At 39.0% G+C, this 27935-nt stretch overlaps 1 long non-coding RNA gene across 2 annotated transcripts; it reads right to left on the reverse strand.

Moving 5' to 3' along the window:
• Positions 1-3556: 3556 nt before the first annotated feature.
• Positions 3557-26684, reverse strand: LOC118229692. 2 transcript variants are annotated; one of them, XR_004765710.1, is made up of 4 exons: positions 26463-26684; positions 26194-26279; positions 23674-23725; positions 3557-4027 (listed from the first exon to the last, which is right to left on the reverse strand). It is a non-coding gene; the product is annotated as an uncharacterized LOC118229692 (long non-coding RNA). The 2 variants fall into 2 exon arrangements; XR_004765711.1 differs by lacking the exon at positions 3557-4027 and adding an exon at positions 18570-21051.
• Positions 26685-27935: the final 1251 nt, after the last annotated feature.

Here is a 27935-nt window from a genome sequence, read left to right on the forward strand (position 1 = left end):
ACTTATGAGAAACAACATGAAAATCAGATCCTGAGAAACATATAACTGGACTGATGTCATTCAAAGGAGGAAAAACCTTCAGTCAAATTGGTGTTTGATGGTCTGCCCTTCATAGGCTTTTTTGAGATTTCTATTATACAAGTTAGTGTACTGAACCTGGGTTCCAGAGACTCTCCCTAGTCAGAAACATGAGTGTACTTTACTGACTGTCTGCGGCGGTTATGGGCTGGAGCCCACTTCCTGTACCCCAGACCTCCCCCTGCAACTATAATACAGCCTAGGCTTTGATGAAAGAGTGGAAGAGGAGAAGCATGACAGCAAAAACATAACTGTTGAAAAACTGAGGGCAGAATTTCAGGGATGCTTATGAACAGCTTTCATGTTCAATTATATATAATCCTGACTTGAGGAAACACAGGAATGTGTCCTGGTGAAACCCTAACAGCTATGGAATCTTTGTTAATAAGAGAGAATTAAACATAGGTTGTCCTCACGATGCATTTACTCTTCACAATACAATCATCCTTCATGTGTTGTTTCTGTCCATGTTTATAGCTCAGTTAAATCAACAATTTGATTATGATTATTTGAAAATAATACCCCTACTTTCTGCAAAAATATAAAAGGTCATTTCTGAAAGTTTCCTTCACACGTTTTTCAGAGGGCATTGTCATATTTCTCTACTATTTTTTATAGTATGAAATAGAACTGTATGGCAGTAGTCCTTTCAGCTGTGTAGAGGATTGCATTTCTTATTTAAGATGCATTGTTAATGTGCTTAAAGTGGTTCATCCTTCAGATGTGAGTTGACAGCCTCCATAAACATGATCTTTAGTGGATTTCTCTTCTTCGGATCATCTTGTCTCTGACACAGAGGAAACAAGTGCATTGCAGCTGCTGGTCACGCTTTTGTGTGGAATCACATGATGTTTTCCTGACGATTCTCTGCCCTCTTGCTTTTATATGAAATTTTATTGGGGTCCCCTCTTCTGACTGGATTTCAGGATGATTCCAGAATCTCAAGACTGTGTGAAAGCAGACTCCCACATCTACAGTCATCATGGCCAAGTGGCGAGTGACTTAAAGCAACATCACGAAAGTCATGTGAGGACGCACGTCTCGATTCCAACTGTACCGGAGAAACAGCTTGTTCATTCTTGTGGCTCCCAGGAGCCCCTGAGCTGGGTAGGAAAATGGAAATGAAGAGATCAGCCTGACATCTCTGTCTGGAAATGTGCATCTTTAAATGGATTGAGTTGAAGAAACCATCCAAAATTAGATGTATATCATTAGCAGAGCATACTATAAATTTGAATGTCAATCGATATTGAGTCAATAGTTTCTACACACTAAAACATGTCATTTATTTGATCATTGTCGTAAGAATTTTTTTGTGTTCAGTTTTCCATCCCTCACTTCAAACAGTAGCCACCCTCCCTGTGACCTATTGCTGTTTCTTCCTTAGCAGCACAGAAAGAGCTAAGCAGGGTTTTTTTCTGTCCATCAGTACAAAACAGCATAGTATGTGGTTGGAACAATTGTCATTATTAGCTGAGCAATAAATATCTTTAATATTTAACCTGCTATAGGTTTTCAAACAAAATATGCCTTTAACTGTGGTGATGATGGTGTTTAAGGTATTTAACATCATTTCACTGAAGCAGGTGGTATGATAAGATGTTTGAATATAGCACCATCTTTACTGCATTGGAGGCCCTGTAAATGCCTGCCTTGTATAGCCTTCATCATGATTCAGTGCCTGGAACAGTGGCTGCTGATTGGGTAGGGCATCACTGATGGCCAAGAGTTGTGTGGACTGATGTACAATTACAGGAAGAGTTAGTTAAATGCTAGGGAATCTAACAATAGTAGCACTAGTGCTGCTACTACCTATAGTATTAATGATACTACAACTGCGGCTTCTGCTGCTGCTTGTGTTGCTGCTACTACTCCTCATAATAATAATAATAATAATAATAATAATACATGTTCCAACTGGTTTTTAATAATAAACATTACAACCTTTGGAATATACCTGTAAATCTTTGCTTTCATTTTCTCCAGATGGCTCTGAGAACTTCATGTCCTATATTTTTAGTGCATTGATGGAGGAAATTAATGGCTTTTGGCACCATTAGCAGTCAGAGACATATGGAAAAGCATTACAGTGAGTCTGCACTTCACAGTAAATGCTGAAATTACTCTGACGCATGTGGACTTTGAGGACAGGATGTTCCTGCAGTATACAGTGACTGTGGGTGGAGGTTCAATATCGAATTTTGGCACAAATTGCTTTAGGTTCATGCTGCTTTCTGTTAGCACCAAGAAATGCCCAAGTGGCCCTGCAAGGGAGGGCATTCTCCTGCAAGCAGGGGATAGCAATAAAGAGAGAGTGAGTAATTGAATGAACGAGTGATTGAGAGCACGATATAGAGAGAGGTTTCAATTGTGTCAGCACTCAGACGCTGCCAGAAACTGAGTCTTGGGAGGGTTGCCAAGGACTGGAGTTGACACTGGTCCTGACGTGAGCCCTGTGCTGGTTCCCGCAGTGCATTTTTGGTGGCATTCAGAGAACAGCATGTTGTTCCAGGGGGCCGGGGGCTTGCAAGGACATCCTTGTTTTGGAAACAGGCCCTGCCAAATCAAAATGGGTTAAAGTGCATTTATCTTTAACGCTAGTGATAGCGCTACTTTTCTCGTTCTTTTAGTCCAATAATTACACGTCTCGCCGAAAGCCAGAACAACACCATTTTAAAAGCATTTTTGGGGTTTCATGTAAGATGCATGTAAATCCCTCAAAGTGCCCCGCAATCCCATTTAACTGTCCCTTTCGCCACTTTTGTACAGAAGGAAACATCCCATTTAAACTGTTGAGGGACAGGCAATAGAAACCACAGTGTTCAACTCTGGATTTAAGCCTGCAATCTTCTGGTCATGTGCTAACCACACTGCTGATGCATAACATTTGGCGCAACACAAGTTAATACACTATGTTTATTTTCCATCCAATAATTTCTCAAATGTAAATTTATGCCACAAAAGGTAATGGAGCTGAGGTGATTTATTTTAGAAGTTGGCGAGTCTGACACCTCTTCTTTGATTCACTGTCTCATTTGATTCATTTTTCTATTTACAGCTCAGAAGGGCTATATGTTAAGTCCCGTCATGACCTGTTCATGTACACGATTCAGGCTATTAGCACAGAGACCACTGCTTGAGTTTCCATACAGACATATACGAAGGTTGAGTTTTAGTGTGTGTATGTAGGTGGGGGCAATCTCTTCATTATCTACATTTATATGATTGTTGTTAGCAGCAACAAACCATAGTTTTGCCGTTGTTTCCTTTGATGGGATATATCAACAGAGTTGTACGTAGGCCTTATGGTAATATGCAGTTAGAAAATAGTGAACACTTGGAGATAAGCAAACACCTTCTCTCTGAAATTTTCTGAACTCATTTTGAATATATAATAGGAATGTAAAGAACAATTACAGAAATGACAACACCCTTTCTTTAGAATTTTTTTATCATTAGAAAAAAAACTTAGAGTTATGACAAAGAGCGGATCACTACCAATTCATCATTGATAACTATCGGGGATTCTACACAGTGACTAAGATCACAAATTCTTTGTGGATGTAGAAGGTCACCAGAATACATGAATACTAGAATCTAAAAAAGCAGACAGCTGATATAAAATGTTGTACAATAAAAAACATATTAGATTAAAGAATTAATATTTGCAATAAATATCTTAAAATAAGCTAAACTGTACATTCAGGGACTTCCACCCACCAATACAATTCAGTGAGAACATTTTTCAAGAGCTCTGAATTTATTCCGATAAACCGAGATGGAATCTAAAATTTGGGGGACATTCCATTGCAATCTGGGGGTTTCCAGCTCTCCATTTTCTCTCTGGCCCTTCCCAGCACATCTGGACCCTGGAATGTGAACTTCTCCAGGGATGAAAAACATGTGCATTTATGTTCGGGAAAGGAAACGTCAGACCCAGGCCTACACGCTGCATGGAATAAAAAAAAAGGGAATATTTATATTTTGTTGGAGGATTAGTTAAATTGTGAGATGTAAATGTTTAGTTGAGAATTTATCAACACATTGTTCATTCTGAAGATAGAAGTTAGCCAAGAGATGGCAGGATTTAGCCACTGCTGAAGTTCTTTCAGTGAAAGGCTCTCTCCCTGGCCAGAGTTTGACAGTACCGGCTGAACTCCAGACATAGCTTGCACTTAGGGCTGCATTTTTAGAGAGCCAGAACTATCCTGTGATCATCTCTCAGAACATAAACTTTGACATTTCAAGAATTTAGAAGCAGGTTCAAACAATATTTGGGGCATAGAGTAGCCTGAAAGAACATTTTTTCACCCAATAAACAAACGTAAGTTATGACTGCCACCCTGATTTCAGTATGTTTCCAAAATAGGCACTGAGAGAGTATGAAATTCAGCTCAGTTTACTGGAAGTTCTACCCAGAGCACTCTGACTGTATTTTAACCTCATGAGAAGTTTTAAAAATAAAATAACATCCTATCCCTCGTTGGAATCCTGAATTTAAAATGGGAGCAATGAAGGCCCCCTTAAATGACAATTGCCGTATGACGTCAATGAGGCAGGCTCTTGTTTTTCTGTCGGTTTAAGAACACTTCTTTTATTACACTAGTCGGAAGCACTTAATAGTAGTTTTATTTTATTTCATTAGTTTTTTTTTTGTTTAATTAATTAAATGTTTCATTCGTTTTTTTAAAAGGTAGTTTTAACTTCATCATTCAAAAATGAAATGGATGAATTTGTAGGTTCAAAGAAAAAGTTCGACGGGGAGGGTCATAGTGTTGTGATTTAAGATGTTCTAAGGGAGAGCAACATATATAGATGATGATATGAGATCAATTCCATGTTTAAAGTTCAAGTTTTGTTATGACATAATAGTTGTAAATAAAAAAATCTGTGGTCATGGCTAGTGCATGTGGTTCAGGGGAAAAGAATAGGCCTGATCTGTACAACATGTACACGTTACACCCACCTCCCACCATGTTCACATCAAACATCGTAATTTATTTTTCTTCTTCAAGGCGTAAGCGCAACAAAGCAGTGGAAGTACATGTAGTTTTTCAGCACTGGTGCCATCGGTGTCTACAGTTGGATATCGACTTTCTTTATGTGACTCTTTGGATAATGAGAGGACAGTCCCAGCTGGGTCTTTTTTTTGCTGTGATGAGAGAAGTGTATTTTAAATAATCATTCCCAAAGCCCTACGTGACTGGCTTTAATATACATTTTTAAAAAAGCTTTTGCAAGTCTCTTCCCTGAGCAGGCCAGCCATAAATACGACCTACAGCGCAGGAAATTTCAGCTTGATCACTAGAGTTCCCGATGGAGACAAATGAGTTGCCAGATGGCTTTAAATGCAGGACAATCGCGGCAGCGTAGAGCAAAGCGAAGTGCATTAAGAGGAACTCCGTGTTCCATTTTTCAAATGGTGCATGAGTCATCCTTGTAGAGCACTCGCAGCTTTAACTGATGAGGCCTTTAGCGTGCCGTTTGGGAGCCATAAGGGGGAGGGGTGGGGGGGTGGGGGGGGGAGGCTCAAGGCTGAGGCTCTTTGTTTTTGCGAACTTCATTTCCAGGAAAGGAACTCTGGGCAGGCCTGACACTGGAGCCCGAAACGTCATCAGGAACCTGTTCATTTTAGACTGAGATGGACAGAGAAAGAAACAGCTACTTTTGGATACAGCTAAGAATTTGCATATGTGAGAAGAAACACAAAAACACGCACACACACAGACAAACACATACATACATACATACATACATCACTAAATGCTGGGTATCTTCCCTGGTGATGCTCTGCCAGTCCTGTACTGCCGCCATCTTCACTTCCTGTTTGTTTAAGGGGCTTTATGCCTTCATTTTTTTTTTTTTTGCCTTAAAGTGCATGCAAATGGTTTATGTATTATACAGTCATTTAGACAATAATGAAATTTATTATTGAAACAAATTTTACCTTCAGCTGTGCACTCAGGGCACAAGAATTTTGCCCACATTACGGTATCTTTTCAAAGTTGTCGCTTGCTGTGTTGTGTTTATGTGTGTATGCGTGTTTTCATGTTTTTCCTCATGCCTTTTGAAATAGGTACATCATGGTGATGAAGGTCAGTGTGTCTCTCCAGTTTCTAATTGCACTGTATGTGACTTGATGTGTTAGATAACAGAATGTGACAGGCCTGTCAAACCAATGTCCCGCTCCCTGTAAGCACTCATTGTTAACTCTCAGTTGGCCCAGACTTAATTTCGTACACTGTATATTGTTTTCAAAAGGCACAGCAACAGAGACCAAACAAACCCGGCCTTTTGACCCTCCTCCTGCCTTGCGGTAGTCTGTCTCTGAACTCTGATGCAACCAGGGGAGTGCGGAAGAGTGAACTCATTCCAATGCAATGTTGCAAATGGCAGATACATGGAGTAAATGAGATTTCTTAAACGTATCTAATCTTTTAATATTTTTTTTTGCCTTGCCTGTTATTCGTGTTTATTGACTGTTCTTCTGTGCTTAAATAGCCGCTACTAACACATTAGGAAAGTCATACTAATGCTGATTGTACACCAATGAACACCACAAAGCGTTTAGTTCACAGTTTTTTCAGTCCTAAAGTCATTTTAAAGGGTGAATGATATCCGCCTGAGTGCACACAGGTACTGATTTCAAACTCCCTTACCTTTTTAATAAAGTATTAATGGTTAATTAATAGGGCCTTAATATAAAGTCTTACTTCAAATATTTAAATGGTCCTGTTCAAGATGTGATTTTACACAACGCCTGAGAACCATGTTACAAAAGTAGGCCACAGAGCTATTTATAAAGCATGGAGCAGCTATTCTGGATGAATAATTATTAACTGCAATGCATAGACTGATTGGGGGATAGAAATATCCATTTAGCTGAATTCCGTAAACCACCTAAATTAATTTAGTGTAAAACTTTAAAGCAACTTCAGCAGGGATCAGTAAGACGCTCACACTTTGTCATCATTGAAACGATCCATTCAAATAAACATCCAGACCTGTGTTCTGAGTGAGATGCTTTTAGAGCTGGTCAGGGGGCCACACTCAGTTTTGGGAAGGGCAGAGTTTTTCGACCATGTCCTTCAAACATATCAAAAAGCATGAAGATTTTTGTTGGGACCCATCAATAAACTGCAGAAAACTTATACTAACCATGCCCAAATGCCTACTTGCTATTTTCCATATTTGTGACAAATAAAAAATGGCAGGACCCATATGGAAGAAAATGACCTTTGACCTATGCATAATACTAGAGAGGTCAATTTGAATCAATTGCAATTTCACATGAAGCTTTCCGATGGGCCACCAATCGAGTCAAGTCACATTTCTTAAAGACTTGGACTGAAATGGCAGAAAGACCATTAGCAAACAGGAAATGCTCAAACTTCGCATTTCAGTTTTTCATCCTTCAGCCTCGCTACCAGATGAAGGGTGAGAAAAACTGCAGGTGTCTTCATTTTGCTCCTTCATTTGAACCATGTCTCAGTGGAGATGGCTTTACCAAGAGATCGAGGCAATGACAGGCACGGTTTATGCATGCTACAGATGAAAGTTCCCCTCCCAAATTATCTGTGAGCCAAAGGTAAATCTGCCAGCCACTGTCCTTCGCTCGATGTCTCGTAAAACAGTAAATCATCCTCCTCACCGGTTGTATCCCAAGTGAGTATTCAACTCAAATACTGGCAGAAGGACTTCCTGTCCTATCTGACCAGACAGTTTTATAGGTAACATTTGGAAAGGCATAAATGTATATTGCTGAGCACAATAGCTGTGTACAGCCCACATAAAACGGCTGCTTTAGCAAGCCAAGCGTAGGTTAAGCAGGGGAAAAAAAACTCCAGCAGAGTGTGAAACGGGGCATAATCCTATAGGCTTTGTGCTGCTCGCAAGCCACTTCCAGGCATCTGGCGAGAATGTTGTGACCTCGGATAACTCCACGTCGCTGAGGAACTCGCTGGAATTCCAGAATGAATCGGAGGGAGAGAACAAAGGATACGAGAGAAAGCATAGGTGCTAACTTGTGACCCATACCATGTATGAAATGGCTGCTGTACAAAATGCACAGTATATCATGCTCCTCTGATGTGCACAAGTAGTTCCATCAACTAGTATACAGGTGAAAAGCACATGAAAGCATTTTTACTTTATGTCTCAGATGAGCTGATTCCTGGTTAGTTTGGCGTGTGAGGTAACAGGCATGCAGGAGTGAAAGCTCAAACCTGGGGTGGGAAGTTGGCCTGGGTATTACAAATTCTGGTTTCAATCGATTTTTCTGGCTCAGGTACAAGGTACGGGCATGTTTGTGGCATGTGAAAGAGGTAACAATATGGCTGTCTTCTATAGGACAGCTCAAATCTTGGGCTGCACTACAGGCACACAGATGTATCTGCTACAGAGAGAGAGAGAGAGAGAGAGAAAGAGGCTGCACTGTATCATCCACATTGAAAAAAATCATTTCTTCAGGGATGGAAAGAAAATAAAAAAGAGAGGTTTTAATCTCAGCTGCAGACTTCCTCTAATTTGTCAAGTCAGTCACCTCTTCATCACCTTGCTGTTGTTTCCCGGGCTCTGGGCAATAAATAAAGGGAAAGCTAATACCGCAATCTTCATTCTGTCTTTATGTCTTTTGTGCTTTCATTCTTTCCATTATTTCATTATTTCCATCCACCCTCTCCCCCATTCTCTCTCTCTCTCTCTCTCTCTCTCTCTCTCAAATACAGAAAACACCTTGGCACAGGACCTCAAGCAAGTCATGCGGGAGCAGTAATCATGACAGGTTGGTGGAGATGATGCAGAGACGTTACAACTTAAGACGGATTAGTGGAGCTCTAATCAAACTTTTCGCCGTCTTAAAAGGGCTGAGCAAGGTCAGTGATCCGCTCCCATTCAGGCCAGCCTGGTGACACTGAGCTTCAGGAAAGCCAGCGAGACAGGATTTCAGATGACACAGGGGGATGAGAGGGCAGAGGGGAGGTCAGGGAGAGGAGCAGAGGTCATGAGAGTTTAAAGGGTTATTTTTAGAGGTTAGAGGTTATTTTTATTTTTATATTTTGTTTTACCTTAAAAGTATCAGTATTTCAGTATTTATTATTTTTTCTTTTGGTCTGTGTATGTTTTAACATGAAAACAACTATGCACTCCTTTTCAGTAAATTCCAGACTGTACACTGACCACCTTTTTACAAATATATATATATATGTTAATGTGACTAAAGCTTGATTGTTTATTTCACCTGTTTTAATACATCTTCTAGTTCAAAAGGAAAGCTTTGATTTGGGACTTCATGTCAGTTTACAGTCTATGCATAATCTACTGGTAAATGTTAGAGCCATGGACTATGGAATAATGTAATCCCTGGCTCTGAAACAAATGAGTTAAGGCTGCCACCTGGTGGCTGAAAAGAATTGATGTTTTTTATTTAGGATATTTGTGATTTCCTCCATGCAAGGGATATGACAGTTTTCCTGGCCATTCAGCTTGTGTACTAAATTAACAGAGCATAGCATTTTCACATTATTCATATTAACAAACATTACTGTACTGTCGTTGCAAAAGGCAGTCACCACAGACCATTTAAAAATGAACCCTGTAAACCAATCACAGCATTAATTAAATGCTTTTACCCTATTCACAAAACATTTCTGAGCAAAGAGATGTCTGCTTTAGGGCTGGCACTGCAACAAATGTTTAAAATGTTTTAATAGTATATTAATAGTTTGAAAAATCTAGTTTTAAAAATTTGTGTTCAAAATGTGACCTGAAAATCCTATTACTAGTAGCCACTGTAGTTTCTCTGCCATTCTGAGTTATCTTCTGTACCTCAGAGATTGATCAAGGCTTTCTTCCAGCTACAGGACATCAGCTTAGAAATGAGAGAATTGTGACAAAAAAACGTGTATTCACAACTAATTAACAAAAGACGAAGGGAATAATTGTTAGAGCAAGATGGTAACTGAAGACTGGGTTGTGACTTCCGCTGTAGTGGTGTCCTGTTTGTTGAATGATGTGTTTTGGTTGTGTGGTGATGCCAAGGGAACTCTGAGGGGTCCTTCTTCCCAGCAGATGACTGCTGGTTTAAATTTTTCACTGAAACCAACATCTTGACCTCAGGCTTACTTGGAATCTTCCACCAGGAGTGAAAGAGTGAACAGAACTAATATATATGATATATTGTAGATTGTATTGAGATGTGCTTGTAAACTATATAGGATTATATTACAAATTATATTACCAATTATTGCCTCACTGGAGTATATCCTAATATAACCAATGAAATGTATTACGGAGTAAGGGATGGTAATGTAATGTAAAGTATATTAATACATCAATATATAAACTAAACATATATAAGGATTTTAGGATTTAATCAGCATCTATCTATATATTTCAGTTGTCTGAGGGAAGAGCCATCTCATTCCCCCACTGAATTTAATGTACCCACTGGAACACGCTAAGTCGCCTAAACAAGGGTGCTCCCACATGCTGTTGTCGACACATTGCGGAACATTTGGTTGTCATATATACATTGGAGAGGAGTAGGATGCAAAGAAGGAAGCATAACACTTAAATTTATATACAGTAATTAGCAAACAGTAAGAGTGTACCGTTTATGAGTGCCGCAGGCAGTTGTCTCTCTACAAAAGGATAGTGGCGTGCTTTTGTTACGTTCACCTAAAAACTTTTTACCAATAAATCTAAAAATAATGGCAAATTCCAATTAGTTATATGTGGTAAATTGTACCTAAACGATAATCTGTTTATCGTTGTGAGCTTTCCATGGTTTTCTATAGTTTTGTTGAGTTGTGCTGCATTCTACAGTAGATGTCGGACTACTTTCCTCTATGATTCCTTGTAATGCTTCAGCACAGTAAAATTTTAGTGAGCTTTTGTCCCAGTTTTCTAAGATCAACGTGGCTTGCAAATCAGTAAGCCATAACCAAATGGCTGGACCCACTTCAAGCATTTTCCATTCTCTGAAGAATCACGTATGGGTGGGAGCTGAACTTTTCAAAATGGTAGCTGCCTACAAGCACAAAGAAGGTCTGTGATGTGTAGGAGTAACAAAATGCTGACACTGTAGCCAAAAGCCTGTTTGTGGAGCCATGCTCAAGTTGTTTTGATTGAACAAGGTTGTAATTGGATTGTGTTTTTTTTTTGTTCTTCCAACTTCCTCAAGCCCTATGAATAGCATGCCTTCTCAAAGAATTACACATAGGAAATTGTGATCTTCCTGCACATCATGTCAGAAGGGATTAGCAGAAATGGGCAGGCAGCTCCACTGCTCAGCCTTTCTCTGCTTTATGATGAGTGGAGTTTGGAGGGAGGGGGTGGGGGTGGGGGGTGGCTATTCACTTTTAAGACTATAGTATACTTCCCACACAGGCACAAGTGTATGTTTGCAATGGGAAGTGCTAAAGCACAAAATGTCTACAGTACTGTGTGTGGTTTTTATAGACACGGCAAATTAGGAAATTTTAATCTAGCCTGAATGACCGACCCACATCTTTAGGCAGGGACTGGGCAAGGAAACATACAGTCATATTTAATTAGTAGCTATGTAGATTTTTATTATTCATATCAGTTTAAATATACACTGTAAGAATGTTTAAATAATGAGCTTGAATTGGCATCGGAAGGAGGTTGCTCGAGTGCATTCAATGCGTATATCTGGTTGTATATGAGCCGGATAAAATTTAACGTATATAAATGTATTTGCTGAGTACTGTCATCATCATCACTTTAGATTTGTGTACTTTGTTTCCATGTTAAAACAACCCATTCTGATTTTCGAATCACACTGAGAATGAGATAAACCATCACAAACTTTTTAAAAAAAAACCCACTGAATTTATGCAAGTAAGACCTACTTCAGTTGTACCAAAATATTTCTGTGGTTCCAGCTGTGTATTGCGCAACTAATTTAAAATCTTAATTAATAATCAATATAATTTACACCATCAGCCATCTATAAATATTAATAGCTAAAATGTAAGAATTCCTGCAACCATCTCTTAGTCCTTCAAAGTGGGCTTTTTTGCAGTTATGTCGTCAACTTGCATTATTCATTAAATATACTCAGTAGTGTAAACATTCCCAGCAGTTCAAATGAGGGTGAATTATTGATGGGGTAACGATGCTGACATTCCACATGCACCATTTCTCCTAAATCCTCATTAAAGACGCTATCCTGTACGCCACTATTCCTGGCGTCCTTTGATGGAGATGTCACGACGATCAGTGTGATCTAGCCCTAGATTTCTGACGTTTGAATCTTTCTGAATGTCAGCTGGCTAACTACACAATGATTATTCACCAGCAATAACTTAACTCAATTTAATTATGTTGATGTCCCATGTGAAAAATTGTATAATCTGCATAAACTTTAATGATACTTAAATTGGTGTAATGATGCTGTTACACTGGAAAGGTATTGTAACAACAATGCAGTATGCAGGTGTAATGGCACTTTAGTGCTGTGGAGGTACAATTCTGTGGTCTAATACAGGTAGCAATACAAATGATCCTTAGAACCCAGGGTTCGCCTCTCCTGCATCTACACTGGTCCACATAGCAAATGATATGATGAGCCTGGTGAACTATAGACCAATGTACACACTTAAAGACCGACTAATCACACTGGTATTGTTTCTCCAGGGATGGCTAACTCTCACTCATGTCTGTGAACTTTGTTTTTCATCACAAAAGGTGACTATTGATGGCAGTCTCGATTAGAATTTGCTTTAAATGACACCAGACGTAGATCCATTTTGTAGGGAGAAGGACACACCGTGAATAACACAGTAATAACGCAGTATTACAGTAGACAGCAGGAAAATGAACGCTAGTATCTGCCGCTCTGTGCTGACCTTATAGATGCAGTTCGTTGTTCCATGATGGAGCATTTCTGTTGCACATTGTGCAGGTACTGCAATAGAGTTCCATATGGATGCTGTTCACATGGAGAGCTGACACACGTGGTGGCACTGTGACTAAACAGCCCATGCCAGACTATCAAAATGGTTCCATTATCCTGTGACATCTTTTCCAAAGTAGCAAACATGCTAACGGTAATTAAGCTGACACGAACAGCGGGAAGAATGGTGTGGCTTCGAGACACCACTCAGATGCTCTCCAAGCTGTCGGCTCTCATCTGCGCGGAACGGGCTTTCAGGGAAACAGATTAAGGGTCTCGTCGCAGGACAATTAATAATACATTGCACTTCCTCTGTTCCACCGCACAGAAAAGCATTAGCTACCGCTGCGACACAATGGTTGCGTTTAATCTCTGGCTCTGAAAACAATGGGGAACTGGAGGCTGACAGAATGCTCCTAATCTCTCCGGGTGTGCTAATGCATCTTTACGGTGCGGGTGGAAATAAAGAAAAGACGTGACGCCAAAGGTTTATTCTCCTTGTTTGACGCATCATTCTGTACGCATCTGAGGCTGTTTAACTTTGCTTAACAATGGCATCCGAAGCAAATTGCAAAACTGTGTAAGCTCTTGAGGGTTTTGCGCCAGAAATATTCAAGAGTCGTTCTCTGGGATATACCAGCTTTCGCCCACATTGGATTAAAGCCCGCGACCACCTTGTCATGTGGGTTCAGCCAATAGTGCTGCTTTGCGCCCCCGCAGTGTGTGCTGTGCCACAAAACCTTCAGCAACCGAGGTCAAGCCCCTCTGAGTTTAGTCAAGGTAACCATAAATAACCATTTAATTTATTCACTCATTGGGTGAAAGTACAAAACTGCATCAGATGTGATAGAATGAAATGCCAATCTGCAGCAGTTAGGACAGCTGATCCACTTGCAAGCCAATTAAATAAATGTTTCATGGAGAGCCATGAGTTTAAAGGTAAGATTTTAGCTCCCACTGTAGAACACCAATGATCCTAGCTGATATTAGGTCATGGCTGGAGCTGTTCCCAGGATACTGAAATGCTCCAACTCTGCAGGAAATTTCCTGTGCGCTTCCCCAGAAGGAACACAGCCCTGTCACCTGCTGATGAATTTAAGCATCTCTGCTGTCCAAGAAGTATCACTATCACACCCCCCCCCCCCCTCCCCGCATGCTCACACACACCCTCACCCCCACACCGCAGTTGTGAACTGAAATCTAACATCTGTGCTGGGCTTCTGGCACATCTGGGCTCTTCTGTCTTTAGGGCCCTCTGTGTTGTATCAAGGTTCAATCAGTTTATTACTGGAGGAGAACCAACACTGAAGCCTCAGCCTCAGTCTCTGCGGCAGCTCAGATAAGTGTTACCACTGCCAGAGATATCCTCCTGTGATCTGGCCAGTGAATAGGGGGAGATAACACCTTCCTGTGCTTGCTGCTCCACAAAACATTTTGGAAAAAAAAAAAAAAAATCCTCCACAGGAGATTCTGTACAATGAAATGCTTGTAGAAATGGAATGTACTAAAATGCATTGATATAAGATGTATTATCTATCTGGATACTGCAAAATTTCCCAATATATGGACATACATGCAAATTATTGCCAATTTAAGGTTATGCAATGCATATTTTAAATATACATTTGTTTCAATGGAAGAGCAGATTTAATATGTTCAATGGTGTTATTTTTATCAAGCTCAAGTTTGATAAAATAGCACTTAAGGGGAGATTTGAACTGGGTATAAGTGTGAGCTGAACTTTTATTTCAGAAAAAGGTCGTTGAAATTGAGCAAGACAAATGTGGTTATAATGCATTCCCGTTTGTTGATATATAATAACAATTGGGGCTTGTTGAGGCATTCATGCAATATGTATGCAGTTTGCCAAAGACAACTTCTGTAATTCTGTAGCTTTTACACTATACATAATTGATAAATAAATAAATAATTCATAATAAAAGATCATTATAGATGCATATTTGCTAGACGCATGAAGGCCTCTTTAAATAATACTATTTAGGAATTTATTGTGGTCAGAAAATAACTAAGAAGATTTGTGACTTTTAGCAATAGCAAATGTATTCATGTCTTCTGCACAAATGGAATTGAAATGTGCTGCCATGCTGCACACAGGCACACAGGGGCAGTTTGAGTCTTCATTAGATTGTTGGATTATTTATCTTTTTTCCATTGAAGGGGGTCATGTCCTGCTAGTTCTTATAACCTAAGTCATAGTTACAAGGGGAACAACACACTCTTGTCAAAATCTTCTCTTGGCCGGTCCTACAATGTCTCCTGCTGTGGAGCAACTAAAGTTAATGCATTTTATTCAGGTATTTTAGAGGACGTATTCAAGGAAACATAAATTACTCAGTGGATCCACAAGCAGAGCTGAAATAGCTCCTTCTGTGTGTCAAGAAGCTTGCAGATCTATCTATGATATTCTTCTCAAAACCCAAACACACAACATCGATGTTGAAAAATTATACTCCTAATGCAATGTCATGTTGTGGTTGACTACATTATGTCAGTGAAAGTAACATGATTCTCATTTAAAATATAACTTTAAAAGAATATGCTTCACCTGTAGTGTACTGCTCTCACTTGAGTAGTCTTGTTTTGACTGTTGATCAATGTATACTATTGTCTGATATCAGTACAAACCTCTGTTACCTCTTTTGCAGCTGGCTTGCAGCAATTTTAATGTGTAACAGAAGAGGGCGCTGCTTCTCATTTTAGCCCCATAGTGAGTGTATCTCTACCGGCTGCTGGTGCCTTTAGTGTTTGGTAAATGGTAAATGGTAAATGGACTGCATTTATATAGCGCTTTTATCCAAAGCACTTTACAATTGGTGCCTCTCATTCGCCAGAGCAGTTAGGGGTTAGGTGTCTTGCTCAAGGACACTTCGACACGCCCAGGGCGGGGTTTGAACCGGCAACCCTCCGACTGCCAGACAATCAGTCTTACCTCCTGAGCTATGTCACCCCAGACATAGCTCATATGCATTTGCGTGTATGTATAATTGTACTGTGAGAAATCATTAGACATCTGGCAGTTAGCTACAATGATACATAAGGAAACTGAAACTGATGCTCAATCTGCATCTGACTTTTTGGAAAGCAAAACAAAAGTCACGTAAGTACTGGATTCATATAATTATTGAAAACTAATATAATTACTGCTTTTTTGATTACAGTACATATACTTTGTTATAAAAAGGCTCAGAAAAATTACCAAGATTTTAAAACATTATTTTTCAAATGACACATTTTCAGTGCTGCATACATTAATCAGCCATAAAAGCCAAACGAAAATGATGTTTGAGTTTAGCACAGTGTGCCGCTCCAAAAAGGTGTGGGAGTAGAACCTGACCACACCCTCCAGTAGGCTTTTTTTCCCTTCTTTCTATTTCCCTCTTTTCTTCTCTTTTTTTCCATCTCTGCATCAGCTCACTTGACACTCCACCCTGCCACTGAGCCTTTAGCGCTGATCTGAGGTAGAGGATATGGGGTTGCTGGCGGATGCTCGCTGTAGGCTGCGATTGAGCAATCTGGGGGGGCGGGTGGTGGGGGAGGAGGGGGGGTTTGTGCACTGGCCCTGGGACAATGCGGGCCGCGCGCCATGGCAGCTGAAGCTGGGGCAGATATTAATCTTCTGCGATGACTTACGAGTCCTCAGCTGACAGAACATAGTGCAAGGAAAGGAATTTCTATTTGTTCCCCCAGAGATTAAGCTAAAGGCTACGGCGATGTGTTCCTCTCTCTCTGAGTGTACTGGGAGGGGTGGTGTTTGGGAGTGAGGGCGGGGTGCGGCACTCAACCTCTGCTTTTATTTGGAGACAAACTTTTCACTCCTGCTTTTTTTTTGCGTACCCTGTTGCATGTTTAGAATAAAGCCGCCCTCTTTCTGATATCACATTACTTTGTTTACCCTAGGTCAGAAGCATGCAACTGTGTTCGTTGAGAGCCACGAAACCTGCACATTTCCCCTTTTATGGAGTGCATTGCTATGTGGCATTAATTTACACAAACAACACAGCCAAGTAAATTTTAACGTATGATTAAATGCTGTTATGACAATCCCGGATACATCTCTGGTACAACGGTGGCCTAGGACCTGACCCAACACAATACAGATGATGGATATTTAGCATAAATTACCTGTTCTCTCTGTTTTTCCTCTCATATTCTGTCTGTAATATCCTCCAAACTCACTGAAAGATAAATACTTGGTGCAAATAACCATGCTCACAAATTGTATTCTCACAACTAGGGATAGGCATTGAGAATTGGAAACTGCTTTCAGTTTATGACATGGGAAACAGTTGATTGGGGGTTGCATGTTTTAAAAAAAAGTTAGTTATGTTATTGGTGCAGGGAAGACCTACTTTACTTCTACACTTCTACAGTCCAACTTCACAGTTAGGGCTCTGTTTTCTGGTTGGCACATGGTTTGTCACGAGCCATTACACTGGTGAAGTGGCATTTTCATCATGGACCTAGAGCCATTTGGCAATTTCATGACAAACCATGCGCCAAGGTAGATGGAGAGCTGCTGCTGGGTGTATCAGTCAAAATCAAGCAGCACACTGCAGTTTTGGTGCTGCTCATTGCAACTTTGGCGTCACTCTAGTCTGTGGTTTGGACGTTGCCTCCTGCCTGCTCAGACCACATTTAAGGCACAAGTCGTAGACCAGCGGAAGGCAGTTTGCTCATTTTGAGAAAGCAAAATGAGCAAGAAAGATTTTGAAAAAAGTTCCACCCCTCCCACTCCCTTCCCTCAGCTCTCTCTCCCAAGCCCCTCCCTCTAAACACATGCACGTGTACTGCCTGACATCAGGGTATTGGGGAGTTGCTCAGACCACATCTATGGCACAAGTCACAGCACAGTGTAAGACAGATTGCTAATTTTGGGGTTTCCCATGCAATGCGTGCATGTTCACAGCCTATTCAAAAGACAGTCAACGGTTTTTGTGGATTGATTATATGCTGTCTAATTTCACCTTGATATAAATCCCACAAGCAGGAAAATGCACACTTTTTATTTATTATTCATTCTATTCATTACTGTATTTATTCCTGTTTTTAATTGTTTATGGCTGTTCTTATACTTCACTTCCGTCCCGAGGGTACTGAATTTCATTCCTTTTCTTATACCCATCTGATAAGAATGACAATAAACACAACTTGAGCAATATTTTCATTTGAATAAAGTGACTAATTAAAACAATAGCTACAGTATTGGCACAAATTATGGATAGACTGCATTTATATACAGAGTGTGACGAGTGTGCAGTATTTTGCAACAATTTCTCTTTTTGGCATAATAAATGTAATATGTAATGAATGTAAAATCAACATAAAACAAAAATGAAAAAATAGAATTAGCAGTTTTGTTAAGCAAGTAATAATAAATACACCTTTTTATGTGTATAAGTTCATACTAACATAATTGCGCAGTCTAATGTATCTTACTGTTGGAAATTGTATAATCAGCTTGAACATGTATTTCTGTGTCCCGTATTTTTCTACATAAAATGGTAATATTTGTATAAAGAAAGAAAACCGTTTTTTGGCGTATATACTTTATTTAAAATTACTGATGATCACAGAACTTTTGAAAACATTTTACAGAAGAAAATGGCTCTGAGAAATAACAACAGAAGAAAGAGCACAGATAAATGGTTTAAGAGAACTAAACTGCACAGTGTTCCCATAATTTGTTATCTCCTGCCCAGCTAATTTAACGTCTGGTACCGCTCCATATAAAAGAGATCGATAAACAACAAGCCATGTTGATGTTTTGTCTGGAGGGGTTAGTTAGTCTAAAATAAAGTTCATATGTGAATCATGTTATTCGTGGAGACAAAATAATAACCAAGGAGAAAGTTGTCTGCAACATATGCAAATGGAAACTGCCGGTTTTTTTTCTTTTACATTTGAGTAACTGTTCAAACTGAGTCATTTTACTGCCGTGAACAGGATCACTGGTATTGTTATAATCTTCCCTAGATTTATTTTGTGTAATAAAACTTGAAGGTACTGTTGTGATTATTTTGTAGTCACAGCATAAATGTGCATAAGTTATTTAGCTACAGGCTTAATGGGAAATTAAAACTGGCCCATAATAAACATTTAAGCAATATTTTATTAAAGGTGCAGTAGTAGTAGGTTTGTTGTAGAACTTTTGTTAATAATTGGTTAGATTTCCTTAACAGATGCTCACAGATATCAATAAATTAAAAGGTGTAAGAACAAATCCGGTCTCTCCGACTGCCCCAGGCTCGGAAATCAGCCAATCTAAATTTCACTGTGCCTGAATCATAACAACCAACAAGGACAGTTCTGTTGCCATGCCTGTCTGTTAAACTTATTGCATGTTGCATTTACAATTCTGCATCTGAATTGGTCTGTTTTCTAAAAATTTATTCTGATTGGGACACCAGGTGATTGTGGGTTTTTTTCTCTATATGTCAATATTGCTGTTATACCACAGTGTGCCATATTATAACATAATTAACACCTTATGAGGTCAGGGCAATGTCACAGGCCAGTCGTGAGGATGTTATGACTGTGAGCTGAGATAGCTTTAGCAATAAACTCTCTCCTCTGCCCTGCTTGTCTGAACTGGTCCAGTAGTTTGTGGAATTCTGTGGAGTCCCTTGTTAAATGCAAATTGCCCAGTGTTCCAGAAAATTGAATGTACACAAACCCCTCCCCTTTCTCAATTCATCAAGGCAAATCATTGTTGTAAATCACTGAAAGCTCTCCCAGTATCCCAAGTTTAATCATCATTCCTCACTGATATCCTCTTGCCTCCACATGATCCCTGCTTTGGGGGAGTGTGCACAAATCTCAGGAGCTGTTGTCGTGTTGAAAGAGCTTGTGTAAACAGTGCTAGGTGGAACCGCACTATGAGCATGGCTCCTCCCTGAGTAGGCGATATGCGAGCAGCAGCTGTTATGTAGCCCGGGGTGTTTTATTTGGCATGGCGGGGAATGCGACCAGTGATACATTTCAGGAAGTAGCATTCTCAGAATCAGAGGTCAGCTGGTTAAGGCAGGACCAATCAGGACCTCCGCACACAGGGTACATTATTTTACCACTGTGTTGAAATGCAGTCTTACTCAGTGCTTTTGTTAAGCACCACAATATTTTTCTATTGGTTTGTCAGTGAGTACTCTCAACAGTGAAAATGGATATAACAATTACAGTCTCCAAAGAAATGTCCACTATTGTTGAGCATACAGCTTCCCACAGTTCTGAAATGTACTTGCTGTGGTAGTGCCCAAAAACCAAAATATGGTCTATTAGCTATAATGCACAGTGCTTTAAATGATGGAAAACAAATAACTAGCATGTGTGACATCTGACAGTTTATCCTAATATTTTTATTAAAACAAAAATACATCATCAGAAATTGGTGATTGTCACTGATATTTTTTGCTGTGTGAAAGCAAAGACACATTTGGAACATTCCCAACAAGGAGGTTGTGCCTGGTTTGTTGAACAAATGCTGGGTAGTGTAATGTAGTAAACATTAATAAATGAGTTTTAATATAAATATTAAAAATAAGTTTAATGTGAAATTCTGCCAAATTTCATCTATTTTGTTCTACCTTTTCTGATTGTTTGCTAATGTTAATGAACATGCATAGCTAACATAAGATAACAGAAACAAAGTTTGTGAATATGTTAGCAGACATTCGCCTTGTTGAACATCCCTAACAAATTTTTACTTCATTCTATGACAAATTTCAGAATTGGAGCAATGCAGTTGGTATTTTGCTTATATAAAGTAATTTATAATGTATTAGAATAGGCAGGAATGAACCAGAGGCAGGCTTTGCAATGTCAACTTTTGTTAAACACTGTTAAAAACATTAGTTTTTTGTTTTGTTGTTAAAATGGGTCACCAAATACATCTGAGCAGCCTGCACAAGTAAAGCCTATGTGTGGGAAACCCTGGAATAGGAGGAGATATTGTGTCAAAGCTGACAAACAGTACAGCCATCCATGAGTTTCACTAAGTCTTCATTCTACTCGGTAATTGGTCTTCAGATGCTGGCACCCTTAAAAATGAGAGAATATTTTAGACCATACTGACCTTCTGACATCACAACAATTTTCTGTCATATTCCTTTACAGTATAGCTATGCAACCTTAAGATATAATGTCCTTATTCAAATGATCATTGCTTTGAGCACAAGTCTTTCCCTCCTCATTTTGAAAAGTGTTGGAGATTTTAAAAGCACTGTCATTTCTAGTGGGTTACAGCCCTTCAAGAGCATTGTTAAATCGAATTAAGGGTAAACAGAATCATGATTGATTGAATCTCCATCCATGGCTGGACAAAAAGAACAGCTTAATTCCATCAGGTGTTTAACTGATATCACAGTAACACAAGCAGATATGAGTCGTGTACATTCAGGGGTGAGAATAATTTCCATAAAATTAAATTAAGACATTTTTTTCACACTGTTGATACTTCTGAAAATTTGGATCTTGAATTTCAACATACGTTTTGACGTATACTAGGGATGTCTTTAATTTCTGTTGGGGGGCTGAGCATACCATCCTCTACATCCTCTACCGTCCTGAAATCTCTTTGGGGCTTGATAATTTATGCAGGTAAATCTCTGAAATTCTGTAGAAATATATATATCAATTAAATGAAAATTTATATTCATCACTCCAAGGGAATTTTTGGAAAAAAAGGCAGGGCAACTGGCAGAGAGCCATGCCTCGAGGATACGAATTAACAGTACCAGGAACATTAAAGCTCCAGAGGAGCCTAAAATGTAAAAAAACAAAAAAAAACAACCTTGTTTAATATTGAAGCATGAGAGATTGGAGCCGATATGATTTCAGGTGGCTGCCAAGCTTTGAGTCTTATTAAGCTGTTAAAAGAAGATCGTCCTGCGGTTAATTTTTAATTAAAGTGTTTGTTGAAATTGGCCAAAGAAAAAGGGAAATACAGAGAATGCGATGAGAACACAGTGACACACCTTTAAAATGTTTAAACGCTGCATTCTATTAAATTAGCCAAGTATGGACTGACTCCAGTAGAAGCTACAGTATAACTGGTAGCCTGATAGGGTTACACCTCGCTGTAATAACAAATATGAGTTGAATAGGAGAAAATGTCGATTGGTTGAGTTGCGCTAGATAGTGACAGTGCTGATGAAGGACTCGATAACTGCTTACATGATTGACACAACAAAATTATTCAAGTTTGCTCATGCATTAGGAGGACATGTCCGCAGATAATATAGTTTTCAAAGGTTGAACTTCTACATAAATACACGACTCATACCTGCTGATTTGTAAATACTACTCTTGATTATTTGTGTGCTGCCTCTAAAAGAACTTTGAACTGCTTACTGCAGGAAGTACCAAGAGTGCAGAACATATAAATACATTAAATCAAACTGCAGAATGCCTTTCCCTTCACTGAGTATTTCATCTGAGCAAATATTATGTTTTTTCCAAGTCTTGCCCCAAGGCTATCTTGTACTTGTACAGCATTGGTAACAGAACATGCGGGACTTGCAAAATGTAATGTGTTGATTATGTTGGATAATATTACATCATTAGCAGACAATTACATTCCCTTTAGATATAATAACTGTTCATTTTCTAATTCTCATGGGGCACGTTATAAAGAAACATTCATTCTGGAATATATTCTGTCTCAATATGCCCCATAATAATATAATTTAATATCAAGTACACCAGCTCACTTTTAGAATATACAAATATATTGTGTTTTTTTAATTTAAAAAAGTAGTACTAAGACATACATTTTATTGTTAATTAATTCAATAATACATTTGATAAGTAATAAGCATGTAATGCATATTGTATGAATAGTAAACAAAGAAGAAATATCCTTCGTCATTCTGAGAAATCCTTGGACAAATGGTAACAAGCTCCTTGGTTTCTTGTTGTCGTTGCTGCAACTGATATTGATTAATGTCTTCTACAGGTTTTATCATGTACGGACCTATCATTAGATGACAATATTTACATGACGTAGAATGTAACACAGTAATTTGCCGTATATGTACAATGTGTTAGCGTATTGTCTTCAATATACAATATCTGAGGTAAGCAGTGATAGTACCAGTAATTAATGGTATATTATGGTATATTCTGAAATCTCAAGTAATGCTGAAACTGCAGATCATGAGAATCTTTTTTCCATTAATCCATTAATGCAACTTATAATGAAGCTGGTGCTTTGTTCAGCTCTTTGTATTACTTCTCAGTATCAATGCTGAAAAGTACTGCTGTGCACTCAGTGACTTCTGAAGTTGCTAAAAATGAGTGAATAATTATTTTATTCTTTTAAAAAAGGAGCAGCACCACTAAAAGTACAAATTAATTGTTTTTATATGATGAAAACTCAGCAAGTAAAAATGCCTTCCAAGAGATGCTGTTCTCTCTAAAACGAGACCAAGGGTACAAAAACAGTATGACTTGAAGGGGTTGAGCAACAGTGGCTTCTGCAAGCATGACTTATGCCCTGTTTCAGCTTTATAATCCCCCTCTTTATCACATACACACCCAGGTTTGGTTAACTACATGGAAGATGCACAGTGGAGACTGCTAATGCAGAACACTTATAAACTGTATTGTCAAACATAGCACAAAGCTTACTGCAGTTAAGGTACTGATAGTATTGATTGTACCTTATCTGTACCAGTGAGATCGTTCAGATGTCCTTTTCTTGAGGGAATTCATCTGAAATAAAACCAGGGAAAAATAACATGCATTATAGAATGAACAAAGTTGTTGATTTTTGATTAAAATGGCTTTATGAAACAAAACAACACTGTGTTAAATGTGTGGATATCAATTTAATAAGTCATTTGATTATATAATCAACCACTAATTGAATGATTAAAAAAAAAAAAAAAATTTGTTGTTGTTGTTGTTGAAAGGGCTACTTTATTAAATCTATGTGCTGCTGCTAGTGTAATACATGTGGCAGTGAACTTTGCAAAGTCCCTCTTGGAATCTCCTGAATCTCCACAGTCGCATTCCTATTTAGAGATTTTGGATAAAATATCATAACTATTGTTTCGGGCCTCTGGACCGTGAAGGGTGTAATGAATGTTTTAATTGGAATCCATTTTTAAATTAACATCTGCCACATGCACAGCTCTAAAAATGCAAGTGTCAAAATGGCGATCAATCTGAGATGTGACTCCTCCTGTCTGAAGGTGGAATTTAATCAGCAGAGCGAGGCTTCCAAAGCCTTCAAGAATCCCGTGACCCTGCACGACCCCCGGCCTGCCCGAGATGTTTGGGGTGAGTAACATTAGATGCATTTTGCGAGGGGTTTGCAATCCCAGCATGCCATGGAGTCTGATTTTCCCTGAGGATACCTTCCTGCCAGAGCTCCCCGCCCCCTAGAAACAGAGGCTATCAAAGGAAGGGAAAGGGCAGTGACCGGTGAATATTCACTTGTGTAATATTAACCTTCATTTGCATTTTACCATGCAATGCCAGCATAGTAATACCAAAGACAAACAAGTCATCCAGAAGATGCTGGTTTCCTGCTTGTTTGCTTTTTCTTTCGCTCATCACCCTGTCTCTTTTTCCCTTCTGTCTTTCTTATCTTCTTTTTCTCTATGTGGGGTGGACATTTGCTTCTTCTAATGAGATGATACTGTGCTCGTGATTATTTTCAGTAAGAGCAGTTTCTATGGCATAACAGTAAATACATACAACAGGTTAGGTCTGTTTACTTGCTTACTCTGCTTATCCCCCCAGCAGTGGGGTAAGGAGAGGTACTTAAACCAAGCGCAAGGCTGACAGCAAAGTGTTAACCAGACATTTGAAACTGGGAAACGAAGCTCCAGCTGGCAACAGGACTAATTAAGCTGCAATTGTCAGTCATGAGGTCCGCATAAGTCTGAGTCGGCTACACAAATGAAGAAATAGCCACCCTCATTCTGGGAAAATTTTAATACACAGAAGCAATCTAGGTTTTGTTGTAGCATAGTTTTGGATGATGATTAATGTCTATATGTTCCAACTTTAACTGACTTTCCTTGGATGGGTTTCATGCTGCATAGTTTGCATTCTGTAGAATGAAAGAAGATAGGTGGTAATATAGCCCACACTTTTTACCAAATATCATCTAACAACAGAACGTGGCAAAAGCTTGACATTGTTTTGTGGTATCTATTTATTTTGAACACACAGTTCACTGCAGTTGACGACAAGGCATGCAGTAATGTAAACAGGATAATGGCTGATTATCCTTATATTGACAGGGATTAAACAGAGATTTAAACTAGCTCAGTAGTTGCCCTTCTTTTTGCCCATTTCAAAACATTGCTGTGTATGCATTTATTCGAACTGAAACTAATTTTTAAAATTCTCACTGAAAAAAAAATTAATATTAACAAAATGTAGCAATGTTGCTACATTTGAGATAGTCAAGTGTGAATCACAGTGTGGTACCTTCTCTTCTCCAGTCAACAAAATTTACCTGATTTTAAATGGAAAAAGTAATGAACATACTATAAGGAAAAGCACTGAAGAAATTAAGTTCTTACGTGCTGCCCCTTTTGAATGTTGTAATTATTATATGAGTGATTTTTTATGTGTTTTGGTAGCTTGACTGATTAGCTGCTGATTAACAGCTGTGATTTGTCATGGATTTAAGCACAACTGAACTATGCCTGAGCTGTGTATGACTGAGAGTTCCTGCATGCTCCCTTAAAAATGTCAGAGGCAAACAGTTGTGAATTCAAATTGGTACTGGCAGAGATTCATCTGGGGCCTCATTTATAAAAATGTTCTTAGATTTATACTTGAACTTAGTCTTAAGATCATTTCCGATGGTGTGCTTACGTTCGATTCATAAAAGATGCCGAGCATAAAAAACCTTGCTTACGCAGGTTTTAAGAAGCCTGTTTGTAACTTACGCACCTATGATCTTTAAATCTCAAATTAACTTAAAATTTATGGCACCTGAATGTGCCTTACAATCAGCGATTTCCCCTTGTATAATGCTAGTACAAATGAAGACTTAGTCAGGAATAGCCATGGACCAAAAGAGAAAAGCAAACTTTTTGGATCACGGCGATGGTAAAGGAGAATTGTTCATAAAGCTAATGCAAAGTTCACCACAGGTTTGGACGCATATGCGTCCCAAACTGCAATACCCCTACTTAGCCAGCAGAAAAATCACTTACGTCAAGTCTGGACTTTCTGTAGAGATAAGATCATTCCCACGTCAAAGTACACGTCCTTACAATCAGCGATTTCCCCTTGTATAATGCTAGTACAAATGAAGAATTAGTCAGGAATAGCCATGGACCAAAAGAGAAAAGCAAACTTTTTGGATCACGGCGATGGTAAAGGAGAATTGTTCATAAAGCTAATGCAAAATTCACCACAGGTTTGGACGCATATGCGTCCCAAACTACAATACCCCTACTTAGCCAGCAGAAAAATCACTTACGTCAAGTCTGGACTTTCTGTAGAGATAAGATCATTCCCACGTCAAAGTACACGTCCTTACAATCAGCGATTTCCCCTTGTATAATGCTAGTACAAATGAAGACTTAGTCAGGAATAGCCATGGACCAAAAGAGAAAAGCAAACTTTTTGGATCACGGCGATGGTAAAGGAGAATTGTTCATAAAGCTAATGCAAAGTTCACCACAGGTTTGGACGCATATGCGTCCCAAACTGCAATACCCCTGCTTAGCCAGCAGAAAAATCACTTACGTCAAGTCTGGACTTTCCATAGAGATAAGATCGTTCCCACGTCAAAGTAAGGTTTTATAAATAACTACTTACACATGATTTTCTGCGTGTCATACTTAAGATCAAAATTGATCATAAGTCCGTTTTATAAATGGTGTAGGGGCAGAAGCTTGCTGTATTTTTTTTCTGAACCCTGATGCTCTGAAAACACATACCTCAGCATTATGACACAGTGATGCAACAGTGGAAATGCACCCTTTGGGGAGGAAGCACAGACTGAGTCAGTTTGGGCTCCTCAATGATCTTTTTCAGGTCTGGGGTTTTAATAAACTAAAGTCACTGGGGTTTATCCCTTCTAAGTGCTGCGGATAGTTAGCATCTTCATAAAGAGACTATTGTGAGTGTGCGCATCCAGGGGCATTACTTTCATATTTGGGAGGTAGTGGGTAGCAGTTGATTAATAATAATAATAATAATAATAATAATAATAATAATAATAATAATAATAATATTAATAATAATAATATTAATAATAATAATAATAATAATAATAATAATAAATCTGAACAGTTGTGGCTGGAGAGGCACAGTTTATTATTTTAAAATGGGGGGAGGGGGGGGGGGGGGGTCCAAGGAAGAGACTCTTAGCAAGACAGTCTTTGTACAATTAAAAAGCAACTAATTGATTTAATCAGTGTAGTTCTCTGATGCAATGAAGAGCTTGTTATTTCCCTTCTGATATAACCGGAAATCATTGTGCATATAAATGAGCTTATTTTAAAATGAAGACAATTTCAATAGTTTTTGTAATTTCCCTGTTCACTGGGGATAGATGCTGTAGGTGCTGCTGAGGGAAATTCTGACCATCACTGCTGACATGGCACCAACCCCAAACAAATGGATGCTAATGTGATGTTGTGCTTTGGCGGTTGAGAGACTTGCTCCGGGGCATTTCCTGGTTTTACCCCAGGGGGGTTTGGTTTTTGGGTAAGGGTATGTGATAGCTTGGTGCTAAACAATCACCCCCCCCCCCACTCTATCCATCCATCCATCCATCCATCTATCCATCTACCTCTGTCTACCTCCCCTACCCCCGTCCTCCAACACTGTGCAATTCTCAAATTCATCCAATATTATGGGCATGTCACAAGCAGATGAACTGTTCAGAACAAGCAGGGGATGTTACCGTGGCTACAGCCAAGGAATAAGGTTTCACTAGCTGTCC

Source organism: Anguilla anguilla, chromosome 6 (assembly GCF_013347855.1).
Source record: "Anguilla anguilla isolate fAngAng1 chromosome 6, fAngAng1.pri, whole genome shotgun sequence".
Lineage (NCBI taxonomy): Eukaryota > Metazoa > Chordata > Actinopteri > Anguilliformes > Anguillidae > Anguilla > Anguilla anguilla.